Source organism: Prunus persica, chromosome G8 (genome assembly GCF_000346465.2).
Source record: "Prunus persica cultivar Lovell chromosome G8, Prunus_persica_NCBIv2, whole genome shotgun sequence".
NCBI lineage: Eukaryota > Viridiplantae > Streptophyta > Magnoliopsida > Rosales > Rosaceae > Prunus > Prunus persica.
In genome coordinates, this window is record NC_034016.1 from 15788145 (window position 1) to 15799605 (window position 11461).

Consider the following 11461-nt stretch of genomic DNA (forward strand, 5'->3'; position numbering starts at 1 on the left):
AACTGTAACAAATTAATCGTGGGTTTCTATTTATTTATTTAAACGTGGGTTAGTTAACTTGAGAGTTATCAACCTTTTTTAAGAAAGTAAAATAAAATAATGAAAGGATAACCTAGAGGGGTGACTACCAAAAAAGAAGGAAGGGGATTCGAATATAAGATCTCTGGTCTGCAAGCCAAAGCCCTTTTTTTACTGGGCTAGATCTCATTGACATACCATATTTTATTAATGAACAATACTTGCAAGAATTGAGTTACATGTTAGTACACGAACATACCAGAGAAAGATCCTAAATAAACTGCATATAAATGAGAAATTATTTGAGGCTGGGGAGCTTCTATAATGAGGGGGATTTTGGTGAGGGGGTTGAATGAGGGGTTCAATCCAACTATTTATTCATTAAAAATGTTTAAGTTAAAGATTTTCTCTTTCTTGTTGGAATGTGGGATTGAACCCCTCTCACAACCCCTCATTATAGCCTTTCCATTGAGTCTAAGACCCTTTTGGGCTTCAATTAAGCCCAAACAAGCAATAAGCTTGGCCCCCAAGGAACTCAATTGACCAGTTTTCTCTTTTTGCGGATAAGCTTGCCTCCCAAGCAACTCAATTGACCCAGTTTAGGTTTTTTTGCTGGAAAAAAGTTTAGTTTTATCATTATTTTGTTTTTTAACATGGAAAAATGTTTGTCTCTAGTCCTAAGGACCAAAAAGTTTGAATCTTAATCAAACCTTCGCTAAGGGATGTTGACTTTATATGGTATTTAAACCCTTGTTGATTACAAGTGATTGGTTTTAGTCTCCGACCAACCAGATTCAATTTGGTAAGAGGCTTAACCTTCCCTGGCTTTTGTTTTCTTCTGGTCTACTTTAAATGTTAGATTTTGTGGGTTTCTTTAGCACAAAGAACTGAGTATGAGCCTAATTGTGATAGATAAAATTGTCAATGTTTGTAGATTTATGGTTTAATAATACAGGTTAAAAACATGCAAACATGGCGGATGCCGGTGCTAAGAAGTCTAACTCCAATACCAAGAGTGGCGAGCTCCTCAGTCTCTCAATTTTCTGTTTTTCTTTATTTATTTATTTTTTATTATTTTTTTTTTCTGTTAGCTTACTTTTGAATTTCTTTCTAATTTTTAGGAGGGAAAAAGAAGGACGTGAAGAAAGAAACTGGCCTAGGTCTTTCCAAGAAGAAGGATGAGAATTTTGGAGAGTGGTATTCTGAGGTATCTATCTTTACCTTTTCTGTTTTATGCTCATCAATTTCTTTCACTGAGTATAAGTAATATATGGGCTCTTGTTTGTTCCATGTAGGTTGTTGTTCATAGCGAGATGATTGAATACTACGATATCTCTGGTTGTTATATTTTAAGGCCATGGACGATGTCAATATGGGAGACAATGCAAGTAAGCTTTCCTTTTCTTATTTAGTTATGCAATTTCATGTTGTCAATGTGTCTTATTTGCTGTTAGAAACAACCATCTGGTTTCAGTAGTTCCCTGTATAGTTCTTAAGGTTTCCATTTAAATTTGACATTTTAGCATGGTATCAATTGATGCCATCTTGCCCTGTCAGTTGAAAACTATTTTTCCTGACTTCTTTTTAACAATTTTAAACCTGGTAGTACTTTCAATATACCCCCTCTTGTCTTGAGTTTGGATAATCTCATCTTGCACTTATATGATTGAGGATGCCAACCTTGTGATATATCCATCCTCAATATCAAAGCTATGAACTCTACCTACAGTTTTTAATGTGCAGTTTCATAGTTTATGCTTGCAGATTTCTCTATTCTTTTAGCAAATTGATCTGAATTCCAGCAAAATTGCTCACTTCCAACTCCTTAATTTGTAGACATTCTTCGATGCCGAAATAAAGAGAAGGAAGGTAAAAATACCTATTTCCCTTTGTTTGTCTCCCCAAGTGTTCTGGAAAAAGAGAAGGATCATATAGAGGGTTTTGCTCCAGAGGTGAGAAATAATACTTTGTTGCTATGATGGTTTAAGTGACTTTATTTACTGTGTTACTCGTGTTATACACCAGTCACCCCTATGTTAGAATGTGTATATGTTATTTGTTTTATGCAACCTCTTTTTCATTCTTTTATTTCATAAGTAGGTTGCTTGGGTCACCAAGTGTGGAAAATCTGAATTGGAAGTGCCAATAGCAATACGTCCAACAAGTGAGACTATTATTTACCCTTATTTCTCTAAGTGGATCAGAGGACACCGTGACTTACCATTGAAGCTAAATCAATGGTGCAATGTTGTTCGATGGGAGTTCAGCAATCCTACTCCATTTATCAGGTAGTTCCATTGTCTTCCTGCTTTTGGTGTTGTATATACTAGTTTTGCAGCATTGACAATGACAAGATGAGTTAACCCCTTTTATACCTTCTGATTTGTTCTCATAGATTTCAAGTTGTTGTTTAGTTCTTACTTAGTGTTTTGTTTGTTGCATCTTTAGTCAAAGTTGCTCATTGTCCTCCATGTCACAGGAACTCTCTTTTTGACAAGTATGTTAAATTTGGTTTTGCCTCAAATTTGTATGTATTCATATGATTTCAGGAGTAGGGAGTTTCTTTGGCAAGAAGGCCATACAGCTTTTGCAACACAGGCAGAGGCAGATGAAGAGGTAAGGAGTCACTCAGATTTCTGTTTCCCCTTTCAATCTCCAATCCCACTTTCTTTAGGATAAAGAGTTAGTAGCATTTCTACTGTGCTGAAGTCTGATTCTGACCTTTCTTTGAAGTTGTCCTGATTGTAGGTTCTTGAGATATTGGAATTATACAGAAGGATATATGAGGAATACTTGGCAATTCCAGTTGTGAAGGGAAAGAAGAGTGAGCTTGAGAAATTTGCTGGTGGCCTTTACACTACAAGTGTGGAGGTAATTGATATTTTCTTTGTACATAATTATTTGAGCATACTTGTTATGCCTCTTCTTTGGTGAGCTTGAATATATTAATTCATGCTTGCAGGCTTTTATTCCAAATACTGGCCGCGGTGTACAAGGTGCTACCTCGCATTGTTTGGGTCAAAATTTTGCTAAAATGTTTGGGATAGAGTTTGAAAATGAAAAGGGTGGAAAGGCCATGGTTTGGCAAAACTCTTGGGCATATAGCACTCCAACGGTAACTTTTAATTCTTTCTTTCACCGATAACCTTTCTATTTTTCGTTAGTGTTATTATCAATTGGAAATTAATAATGCAACTTGTGTGCAGGGACACTTTGCTTTGCCTCCGGAAAGCCAGCAAAGAAGTGGAGTTACTGGGGCAGGAGTTACTAGATAACATTTCCAAATCATGCTCCCCTTGTTGGGCTGATGTTTTCACATTTCCTATCTTAAATTAATTAGGATTGTTTTCTTCTCCTAATTAGGAGATCTTTGTACTCATTTTACTGTTTCTTCCTGTTATTGGTGGATTACTTGTCCACCTTTTTGTATGGTTTATTTATAAAATAAAATTTCCCCTTTTCAACTCTGAGCCATAACTTTTCATATAATTCCTCTTGTTCTTGCTGTATATACCAGATTGTGGGGTTTTACAAGACTTAGATCAGTGGGCTACTGAGCCTTGGTTCCACTAACCCAACTAGTTTGGCTTCTATATTGTGCTCTTAACATTTCAAACTGGCAAACTTCCATGCCAGTAGGTCACCGTTTTGTACAGCCTTCATTCAATGCCTTGGGTTGATTTTCAGTCTTCCTGGCTGTTAAAACGCTTCATGTAAGAGTCAACGATTTTCTTCTTTGCAAGGGTGCTCCGCAGAGGCTGGCTGGCTGAAACTTGCAAAGTATTCTATGTTGGAAAAACAATCAAGAGTATAGTAGCCATTATAATATGTCTTACAAGTCATATCTAGAGGATAGGAGTTTGTCACGTTCATTTGTCACGTTCAAGTAACTCATTACTCAACAGGCCGGTATGGATAGTACCCGTTACAATACGTCGCAAGTATGGGTTGGGGATGTGTATAGCAACTTTTAATATGGACCGGAGATAGGCAAGTGGTTGCCGAGCCGGTGATCCCAATCGCCCATTCTTAGACGAGCAGGAGATGCTACAATGAGGGGGATTTGGGTGAGGAGGTTGAATGAGGGGTACAATCCAACCATCCAATTATTAATAAGTTTTTTTTATTGGAAAGTGGGATTGAACCCCTCCTATAACCCCCTTACACTAAAAAAAAACTTACATGTAACGGAGATAACACTGTTTTGCTATTCTACGTGTCATTGCGTTATTAGTCGGAAATAACAAAAAGTGATATTCCAATTACATGAGAGTTTCTTCCCTCACACACAACCCCCTCATTATAGCATTTCCGTAGACGAGCATGACAAGTTCTTGGGGTAATTTTATTGGGCTTGCCACGGTCGTGCGCAGAGCCCAAATTGCGTATTGCTATTATCTAACTGCCAACTTTGAGGCCCAATAGCCTTGACCTTGAAGCCCAGTTAGGCCCACTCAATTACAATTTCTGAATATCGCCTGCAATTCTCTTCTTTTTATAGTTCGCATTGCAGAAACCAAGCAAACCATGGCTGACAAAATGTCGGCCAACTAACAGTAATCACCTTCTGACCAAAAAGAAAAAACTCAGTGATCACCAATCTGGTAGTTGTTAAAACAAGGATGTCATGGCTGAAGTTTTAATGAAATAAAAAGCACTAAATAACATTTCAACTTTAAAAATGTTATAAATTATTATTTTTCATACATAAAGATATCAATAATTTGTATGACAACTCTCCCCACAAATAAATACGTCATTTTATTTGAGGACCCTCTCCCCGTAAAGATCATCATGAATAATATAAAGTTCATTGTTCAGGCAGAAACAGCTTTGCTTTTTCTGTAATCATTTTTTTTGAATGCCTGCACTTTTGCAGCAGCAAAGTTTATAAAAAATGCTTAGTCTTGGCAAGCTCCGTGTTGATTAAGCTACGTTTATTAAAGAAGGAAGATTTAAACTCTTAAGTTGAGTTTGCTTGTTTGGTTAATGACGGTTTCAGTCATTTGCACACATTTGAAGCTATTAGATTAATGCTTACATATATATCTTGCCACACGTTTGATCCTTGTTGTTTTGTAATGCTACAATACCATAAATGGGTCATACATAAATTATTGATGTGGTATGAAAATGAATTTTTAAATGGTCCGACAGTACGAAAAAGTTTCGAGTGTGACCGTGCGTGCTATAATATCAGTAGGCCATAAGTTTATATTTTAGGATATAATGTTAATATGAATGGTTTATAACATTATGTTGCGGTATGACAGTCACACTAGAGAATATATCAGTAGGTACCTTATGACTAATCAACTTTTTACAGTAACATTCTAAGTACAATGCGATTGAAAGTTTTTCCGAGTTTGAATCATCATATTCAAAAAATATATATTTTTAAATAAAAAAGACTGACTTTGAGTAGTGGATATATGTTGGATAATGTATAGATGGCATGCAATATCCCATATGCAAAAGAAAGAAAGTGTCAAAGAAAACGGCCTAAACCCTCGTACACATTGCTCCTAATTTGGCTAGATATCTTTGAAATAAGAAAAAGAATGATCAAAAGCATATTATTCCAATCTAATTCTTGGCGACTTTTGAACCTAATTATTTATATGGTCTGGTTCACACTCTTGTTTAGTTCTTGTCATCCCAGATTTGACAGATCCAACTCAAACAAAAGATGCCCCATCTTGCATATCTTCCCACTCATTTTGAAGTGCATGTTGGCTGCTCGATCTTCTTCTAAGAAAAAAAAGAGGCATAAAGTTATAGGAGATAGCTCACTATCGACAACAACAACGACCATGCAATGCAAGCTTTTGCCTCAAGCTAACCTGCCTAAGTCCTCCTTCTTTTTTGCTCGAATTTGCAGTGCACGTGCGTTGGAACGTAAAGAGGAAGGCTGTTTGTGGACATGAGAGAAAAAGAATTGTGGTTTCTTTGGGACCCAGAGACTCGAGAAGGCCAGCATGCCTTTTTCTCTTCTTACTTTCATGTTCTGATTGAATTAGCTTCTTCACACTCATTAACGTGTCGTGTGTTATAAGTGTGTGAAATGTGGAATGTGATTTGTTTGGGACACGAAGACTATATATATTTTTATTTTATTGAACTAGCCTCTTTATACTCGCTCTCGCGTTTGCAATAGACATTTTTTCTTAGAAGAAATTCTGTAATTGCATTCATAATTCAATCAAAAAAGTTATTAATCACAAAGGGTCATTACAATAACGGAACGATCTAACATCAAAATTAAGAAAATTTAGAGCTCTTCCACTAACAATCATGATAGGCTATATAGATTAATAACTAACACATGCATTAGAACATGATTGTTTCCTTCTCTGATCCAATAAAGATAAACAAGTAAAAGCTTTATAAATTGTAAATCTGGCGAATTATCACAATAAAAATAACAATTATTCTCATGAATGAACATTATGAACTAGCCAGTGAAAACTTTACAAATCTTCATAATTACCTCTTCTACAAAAAAAGGAGCATAATTTATTATGTTCCAGAATATTGTTTAAATTAAAAATTTAAAAAAAAAAACTACATATATGGAAGGAAGATCATATTCATATGTCTAATCGAGTGTTGTGGCTTTTAGAAAATAAACTGAAAATATTACTAAAATTGATAATAAAGTAGAGAATGATGAGAATAGCCTTTTTATTACATTATCATATTCAGGTACAATGAAGATATGGAAGCCTTTGTCTATAAGCAACAACAATTTTGTCCACTGCATGCAGCTAGCTGCACCTGACTTTTACAGAATAACAAACATGACCCACATTTTACCATAAATAAATAAATAAGGCCCAATATTCCCATGATCGTTCAGTTTTCATTCTACTGGCCTACTACTTTTAATTGGACTGAAATTTTATTTTTTTTTAAACTGATTTTTTTTATATAGAATTAGTGATAGATACATTGCATTGGGAAGGGGGACACTTATCCTGAGATTCAAACGGGCGACCAAGAGGGTGAAGGAGAGGGACCTCACCACTGAGGTAAACCCCTCGATCAAGAGGGTTTTTGGCCTGATCTTGTGACAAAGGGTTTTTGGCCAAGAGAAAAAAAGTTTCAGATATTTTTGGTGGACGATGGGCAATTAGAGTCCAAAAGTATATTTGAGGTATAAATCAATGTAACACATGAGATGTCACCGCATACCAAACACAATCCTGATAATGCAGATTTCGTGAGGTACCTTATACATCAATGGCGGTGTTGAACCAAAACATATACCAAACAAGATAGTTTGTGTTGTCATTCTCGTGAAGATTGTCATGTCAAAGATTAGCAATTAGTTCTTACCATTTTAATATCTCTCTTAGCTTTCATCTCCATCCGAATCTGGCAAAATTATTGTAATAATTATTGAATACACGAGCACAATGTAAGCGTTTGAATAGAAAAGTGGACGACTCCATTATTATATATTAGACTTCACCGTACTGTTATTAACGTACAATACAGTTATTTGAAAAGTATTTTAAACTTGCTTCGAATTAGTGTCTACCTTCTAAACTTTATTAAGAATTTGCTTCAACGATAAAGCCCACATCCATAATAAGAATTATAACCCTTCCTCATCTTCCCTTTTTTTTTTTCCGTTAAAAATAAAAATATATAAAATAAAAAAAGTACTCCTTGAATTGATGATGTGAAGTTGTGAACAAATAATTCCCTTTAATTCACTGAACCAATTGGAAGCGGAGTCTGATCCACCTACCATAACGAAATTAAGCATATGTTGACTGGGAGTCTAAGATTCTCCAGTCTCAATATGACTAAAGCATGTTTTGAATTTGATTTTTTTTCCTCTTCTGTTAGGATTTTGCCTTTTTTTTTTTTTTTTTTTTTTTTGTAAGGTCACCAATCGCATCGCATCAACTCGTTCCTCTTTAAGGTACACCAAAAGCAGTCTGGTAAAAAAAGAAAAGAAAAAAAATATAGTTAGTTATTTCGTAAGAACATATTATAAAGGCCAAATTTAATACTTACCAAAAAAAAAAAACAATTATTTTTTAATTTGATCAAGGGCCAAATTTAATAAATAAATAATAATCACCAATAATTGCACTCGTGGAAGATGTAGAATGTCGGATGACCCACCCCAACCCAACAGAAGAGCATGGATTGCAAAGTTTGGTCTTGACCAACCAAACAGATATATGGACATGGCTACACTTGCATGATCACCAACCTGATTAAGATACAATATGAGAGACGGAAATACAATACAATCAGTGGCAGAGCCACTCTTAGGCCTGGAGTGGCCCTCACCCGTCTTAAATTTCGACCTCTCATATATTATATATAAATAACTTATAATTTAAGTTAAAATTTCTTCTAAAATAAATTAAAAATATTTAGCTCTAAACATGTAACTATTGAATACATAGGTGTTTTATGCACTCGTATTTTTTACTTTCCCACAATTTTACAATTCTAACTCAGCCCTTGACTACAATATTACTGGCAGACATCAAAACTTAGTTTTTAAGTAATGAATTAACGATAAGCTGTTAAGACATGGATTAAATTAAAATGCATTTCAAAGTTTTTTTTTCTTTTTAGGGACGTAAAGTATTATTGTTTTGGTTCTTAATGATGATACCGTAGAGGAAAATATTTATCATGTCCTCGGATTAGCTGTATCCATATATATGCACTATACAGAGAAAATGATAAAGTTTAAAACGCGTTTTTTTCTTGGGTCCATAAAAGCAGGAAACTTTAAGCCTTTTCTCACATGACTAATTGGCATCCACTAGAGAGAGAGAGAGAGACAGAGTCCTTTTCCTATCTAAAGATAATTATCCATTAATTATTTGCTTTTGTGATACACATGATTAATCGAATCAATTGATACATTTTAATAAGATTTAATTATTTAGAGATTTGAAATTTGAGATGAGCCTCCCACAACACTAAACTTTAAATTAAAAAGGGGGGGAAAGAACATATGCATTTATAGTAAGGGGTCATCCTCATCCATCGACACAAGTTGAGCATGCATCTCTCTCACTTTGGTCAACCACAGTCAAAGGTTGCCTCTTCTGTTTCATATACTATTATATTAATTTTAATTTATGCTTAAATTCTATGTCCAGCAGCTCATCCATATCTACCAAACCCTCAATTTCATATAATGGTCAACAACAAAAATGCATTTTGGTGACATGAAAAATCTTGTTGATCTATATTTTTTTCTTTCTCTTTTATAGTAAGTAACAGATAATATATCCCACGATTATTGGTTCGGTGCAAACTCTTAAAATATACTTTGCTCCGTGCACGAGTCATCATTTATAAACAACGTGTATCATGTAAATTCAGCTATTTAATATATGTAAAGAATCTTCCTTTTGACTTAAAAAGTTGGAAATTACTCCATACATATGTTATTTAATACCGCTCGTTTTTTCTTGTGTAACTTTGGATGGAACTTGACATAAAAGAATGCCTACAACCGACCTCTCTATTTCCTCATGAGCCAAGCATGACTTAGGTAGGTATTATTTTCTTAAATGTGGGGTCCAGAAGGTGTCCATGGGCATTTGCCTGTGTGCATGAAATTGAAACCTTGTATGAGGAGCGATCTTCAGTGCAGCCAAAAACCCAAAAGGTGGTGGAAAGCGATCGCATGGCCACATTTTCCTTTGTGTAATTACTTTTCACTTTGGCTAAGTCTTCTGAAAATTTAAAGTTGAAAAGCAGGAACAAAAGTAAACGGTTCACAATTCCACATGTTAGAAAAGTAAGTTCAATACTTGGCATCTAGTGAGATAGCAGTTTCCTAACTCAGAAAAGTCATCAAAAGAAAATTCCATCGTTATTGTTTATGGTTAATCTTTTGAAATTGCTTGGGAAGGTTCGAAGAAAACTGCACCCAATTTTATTTTTATTTTTTAAATTGTTTAATATTTGTGATAAATATGTGTTGAGTGGTTAGAGGATATACATTGAAGCCAAAAACATGAATGAATTCGAAACTGAAGAAAAGCTACTAACTACAGAAAGCTCATTATAATAACGGAGCAGTCTAACATTAAAATTAAGACAATCACATAGGATTAAAGAAACTATGGTATAGGCATCCCAACTAAAATTGCAAACTTGGAATAATTAAAAAGAGATAAAACTTGAAAAAACCAAGCCATAACAATAAAAATGACTTCGTTTAGTAAGTGATAAACTATTTTGACAGTTGAATCTAAAATTAAATTATTCAAACTCTTTAACCAATTTACAGACCATAATGCCCTATGTTGAATCATTGATTCAACCCTGTATATATATATTCGACGGTACGAGAAAAAATTTATTTAATTAAGCAAACTAATACAATCAGAAGGCAACTCACTCTATTGTTGATTTCTAAAATTATTTTTTCCCTTTTTTGTTTGACAATTATTTTTGTTCCTATTAGTTTCTAAATTATTCTGGGGACCAAACCTCTTGTTTACATAGTTAAAGGAAAATGTGATTAAATGAGAGATTAACCATTCTAGGCAAGTTTCCTTAAATTTTGTAGCATGATTTCAATTTTTTGACTGTCATTGTTAGATATTGTTGACTAAGTGATGTTGCTTTTTTGACTATCACGCCCCCCTGCATCTCGAGGCTCGACTATCTTATCCTCTTTTTTTTAAGTCAATATGTCGACTATCTTATCCTTATACCTTAAAAATTGGGATAATACATATGTACCTCCAAAACTCTAAACGTACGTGTCATTAGCAAATTTAGATAATTTTTCAGTTAATTTGGATAGAGCATTCGAATTCGAGACATCTTTCATTATCTGAAAAAAAATGACACTAATTCGAGAATTTATTGCACTCTAACAAAACTAATGTACGCACTCGAAAATAACTTACTTAACATGAAACTTGCAAATAAGCTAAATTTTGATGTGCAAATAACAGTTCATTACTCATAAATCTATTTACTAAGTACAATATATATTTTAAAAGGTTTTCTTCTTCTAAACAAAACCATTATAGAAACTATATTGATTGAAAACTATATAAGGTTTTTTTTTCGTCCTACTAATTGAAATGATGTAATTGTATATTTTTTTTCCTTAAACTATATTAGGATAGGGAAAACTTAACATAGAGACTATGATGAAAATATTCATCAATATACTTATATTTTCATAGAAATATCTGTTTTTTTAATCTAAAAATATAGAGGATGACAGATATTATCGATATTATAACAATACATCGTCGAGATATTGATGAATTTGATTACTCGCATGAGTGAGACACAATGTATTTTATACTCAAATATGCTTCTTGAAAATAAGAAATTTTTGCACCTTTGAGTTTCAGAACGTGTTACAATAACATAAATTCGTCATGAATATGCTACATTATATAATTTAATATTTCCTAAAGTTTGATTT

The 11461-nt window shown here is 33.9% G+C and overlaps 1 pseudogene; it reads left to right on the forward strand.

Annotated features, from left to right (window-relative positions):
- LOC18768365 lies at window positions 991–3482 on the forward strand (annotated as a pseudogene).